The following is a 4,718-nucleotide window of genomic DNA, read 5'->3' as shown; positions in this document are numbered from 1 at the left end:
CTGCTCACTACTAATACATAGACTGTGCCCAGTGCTGGGAGTGCCCCTGCTCACTACTAATACACAGACTGTGCCCAGTGCTAGGAGTGCCCCTGCTCACTACTAATACATAGACTGTGCCCGGTACAGGGGGTGCCACCCGCTCACTACTAAATCATAGACGGTGCCCAGCGCTGGGCGTGGACAAGAAATTACCCAGAATGCTTTGTACCGGAAGTGGCTGGTTGCTATGGACGCTATTGTTGATTCCGCTCTTGATCTAATTCGTGACAACTCGGAATTATAGAATGCTGTTCGCCAGGGTCAGTTTGTTATTTTTCACATTAGGGGTTATTTACGTGGTGCAAAACTATAAAACTCTTGTCCGGAGCGTCGTTTCCGGTTTTACAGATCTCTTGACAACTTCAGCGGCCAATCAGCATGCACCTTTCCACGATGCACGCTAATTGGTCAGACTGTCTGGCGTCACGAGACCTGACACATGTGTGGTGTACAGGTTTTTTAGATTTTTATTAAATGTCTGGCATCCGAACACGTTATATGCGTGTATAGTGCATGACATGTTGTTATATATCCGGGCAGAGTCATAGCTATGCTGCCCTTGACAAGGCTTGGAGCCAAAAGGTGTGGTTACTATGGTAACCTTACACTTTTCTATTAATCAGGAACTAATAAAAATACCCCCTGAAAATTACCAATGGGAGAGGCATTATGGTCTAAATCTGCCTGACAACCACAGAAGAAGGGCTGTGATTGGCCAGGAGTGTGAAATTGGGGTAAATCTGTGTTAGGAGTTTGGGGATTGTTGGGAGAAGTTACCTGTGATGGGCAGTGAAGCTCACCTGTAAGAGGGGATACTCTGCTGCACCCAAGAAACAGGGTCTGCCTCTGCTGACCTTACTACATACCCCTGAATGGACTAGGAAGTCCCATTCTGTGCTCTATTTACCTGCATCCCAGGACTGTAGGGGAAGCAGCAGCTCCTCAGAGGCGGGGCTCACATATTTCATATACATATAGTATAATATACTTACAGGAGCGGGGGCAGGACAGGGAGGACACACTGGAGGGGGCCCTGCCACTTTTTATGGGTGGTAAGGACATATGAAGGGTACATAGTTATATTGTAAACATTGGAGGTCCAATGAGGAAATTGGGGTTCTTGGTGTTTCATACACTGGAGGTGGTTCTGCCACTCCTCTGAGATGGCAGATATAAGATATACATATTTCTATTATATACAGGGAGGGAGGTGATGCTGCAGTTCCTCTAAGGTGGGCCCAAGGAGCTACAAAGGTAGGTTATCCAAAACTGGAGCCAGGTGATATTGCAGCGTTACCCTCCGCTTCTGGCTAGACTGGTCCACCTTTGCACCTGGCTACCTTGCCGTTTATCCCAAACCCAACACTTGCAGCACCCAGCTCCCTTGCTACCTTGGCTCAGACCCTCCACTTGGCCAACACGGGAAATACAAAAATTTGTGCAAAATATGAAACTTTATTTAACAATAACCTCAAACATGATATAAAAAAACTTTAAAATTGTATAATTATTTACAGTTCTCATTTGATTGCAGTTCGCTTGCTGAAAACTTGGTGCTATATAAATGTTCTGAATATGAAGTGACTATCAAAGTTTCAATCAGCCTTTGCCCATAATTTTCCTTCCCCTTATCCTTACTTTTACCCCACTCATTATGGGCAACCAGCAACGGGCCAGTACCAGCAGATCTGCCAAGTTTGGACTGTAAGCTCTACTACCGAGGAGTCACACCAGGATGGTACTAGCTGGAGACTGGACTGTAAACCAAGACATCACATCAGGCCAGTATCAGCAGGTCTGCCAAGGCTGGGAGTGTAAGCTCTTGAGCCGAGGAGTCACACCAGGATGTTACTAGCAAGTTTGAAAAGACCGGACTCTAAACCAAGGCATTGCGCCAGGCCATTACAGGCAGGGCTGCCATGACTGGGACTGTAAGATCTTTAGCCTGGTCATCACACCTGGCCCATCATCTTTGCGATTTGTTTGTATATATTGTGTTTATGTTACTTTGTGACAAGTTCACTGCATGTATGGAAAGGACATAAAGAGCCCAAGAATGCCATGGGAAACCATGTGACTTATTTGTGGACCCAGAGAAATTAGGGGCCCCACCATTATATGGTGGAGTTTGATTTTGTCAATAAAATTGAAAAAAATATTATTTCCTTTTGGTAATCTCCATCTTAATATTTAGTATCACTTTAGAAATTACATTACATGCAAATTTAGAAGTGGGGTCCCCCATAGTTTTGCTATAAGGCCCCTTTACAGTGCTACTGGTGGCAACAATGACACACAATGGTAGAAGAATCATAGGAGAACTGAGAGCCCAATCATTAAAAAAGCTAGGAGTGCAATCCCAAGGAAAGCGGCCTTGAAGAGTACTGGGGGCCATATCCCAGGGAAACTAGTACAGTTACTCCTGGGAGGTTGCAGCCAGCCAACTATAAAACTTCTATTATTATACTGGTTTACATTTAGGGATCCGCCCCTGAGCAATGATTGATTTGAGAGGACCTTGGGGGTGGAGCCTAACATTCAGCTTCGCACAGAAGTGCAGTGAGTTTTTAGTACCTGTGGTTGATTGGTGTGAGAGCTCCTTGGGGGTGGAGCCTGACCTGTAGACTAGGAACATATGTTGATGTATGTAAAATGTTTATCTATGCATCCAGCTGTGCAGTGAGTTTTCAGTATTTCTGGTTGTACAGGGCCCATATGGCCCCTAGGTGAAGTGCCGTGAGACTAGCTACAGGGCACCATTTACTGACTGCATAATTCCAGGTAGGAAAAACAGTGCAGCACACAGCATGACATGTGGCCCCAGAATCCTCTTCAGTTGTGATAGCACATCTACTCAAGGGTCAGTGGGTGGTGCCTCTGTCCTGTAGCTGGTCTCACTGTTCTTCATCTAGGGGCCACATGGGCCCTGCAAATCCACAGGTACTGACAACTAACTGCATAGCTGGGATGACCATTTTACACACATCCTAACTTATATTTCAAGTTACAGGTCACGCTCCACCCCCAAGGAGCTCTCCAATCATTGCTTGGGGAGGATCCCTGGCTTTATAATAATAGAAGCTTTATAGATGGCTGGCTATACCACCATCTCCATTCTCATACAGTCACACTTTTTCCACACATGGCCGCTCATCATGGAATTTTCTATTTTCAGGTTTTGTACAAAATAGTGGGAAAAACTTTGGAGGCTGAAAGGGATGAGTCACGCAGAGGCGACTGTAATACGAGCATGTGTCGTACTTATTGTATAACTGTAACTGAAGTGGTGCCAAGTCACATACAGACCAGATTCTCCACTGTGCAAGATGATTATAAACCATGTGGCCAGAAAAATAGAAACCCCTGCTCATTAACTCATGAGACCAAATTGATTATGATTACAGCTTGCAGGCATCCCGGCAGTGAGTCCTCTGAGATCCCATACACTCATTGTAGTATTCAGTGCATAGCTGCCCAGGTCTAGTGTGTGTGTATAATTCTTATGGAGTTAATCTTTTAGGAGTCATCGCACTCCAATAATCGCCACTGCTGGACAGTCCAGAGGAGACATTCCTCGGTAGGTGGTGGACATTGCTGATGGATTGTGTCACACTGCATAAAGCTCCGACACATCTCATGTTCTGATATTGGTAATGTCATATTAATACCTGTTTTGGGCTATGGGCCGGCTCAGCTTATGGTACCGCCCACACGGAGCATCCTCAGCCCTTTTCCCGTGGTTACTGTCAAGGAACATAAACCTTTTAATGTATGAAATCTTCAACCATCTTCATGGTGACCACAATCCATCTATTAGGGGTCACATATACAAATATGGGACCGTTAACGTCTTTATTACCGGAACACAATGACTGTTTAAGGAGCACACTGTCCACCAATCACATTAGGACCTCCCACCAGTTCAGTGATGTCACAATTTGGGGAGTGGAAAGATAATTGTGCGCCCCCCCTGAGGTTCTTCTGAGGTGTATGTGTATTCCACATGTGATTATTGCCTCAACAAAAATCTGTAGTGAAAGAAATAATAAAATTGCTAATGCATATTTTTTTTTTAATCTGCTTTAGGTCCCTGCAAAAAAATAAAAGCAGGCAGACAGTGAAGTCAGAACTCCAGATGTATAGCTTTATTCTAAACCAGTGTCTGAAGCCACAGGTAACATGTGTTTTTAGAAGCCGTGGTCCTCAATGGCCTCTTTCATATGTCTCCCAGTACACATTGAGCCTAATTTATTAAAGCTCCCCTAGACTTACCAAGATAGACTATCATGGGAGAACCTGGGTGATCCAGCAATTCTGAAATGGATCTGGTCCAGAATTAGCCAACTGATATATAATAGCAATATCATAGCCAATAGCAAATGATTTCCAATAAATCCATTCCGGGTTTGCTTTCTCACCTAGGTTCTCCTAAGAATAAATAAATGAGACTGAATAAATGAGACTCATCACCTTTATGTTCACTATTGGCAAACTGTTCAGATACAAAATGCAGAAATGTTACAGTTGTCTGTAACATGTTCCATATGGAAATAAAAAAAGCATGCCCATTTCTGCTAAAAATGCAGGGTTTCTGTTATTTTGGCCAGTTTGGTCTCCAGATGATATCCAGACGATAAACATGGTGGTGCTGTGATGCCACCTGTTGATAGATATCG

The 4,718-nt window shown here is 44.2% G+C and overlaps 1 protein-coding gene across 1 annotated transcript in view; it reads left to right on the top strand.

Annotated features, from left to right (window-relative positions):
* The first annotated feature begins 281 nt into the window (after positions 1 to 281).
* The window catches only part of LOC140330458 (alanine aminotransferase 2-like), a 22,434-nt gene continuing 17,997 nt past the window's right edge, over positions 282 to 4,718 (top strand). The window contains exons 1-2 of the mRNA XM_072410596.1: positions 282 to 302; positions 4,129 to 4,216. The gene's annotated coding sequence lies outside the window, so the exon portion shown is untranslated. The remainder of the gene's footprint in view (positions 303 to 4,128; positions 4,217 to 4,718) is intronic.

This window comes from Pyxicephalus adspersus, chromosome 5, assembly GCF_032062135.1.
Source record: "Pyxicephalus adspersus chromosome 5, UCB_Pads_2.0, whole genome shotgun sequence".
Taxonomy (NCBI): domain Eukaryota; kingdom Metazoa; phylum Chordata; class Amphibia; order Anura; family Pyxicephalidae; genus Pyxicephalus; species Pyxicephalus adspersus.
Note: the sequence above shows the minus strand (reverse complement) of the source record. Positions and strands in the feature narration are given on the sequence as shown.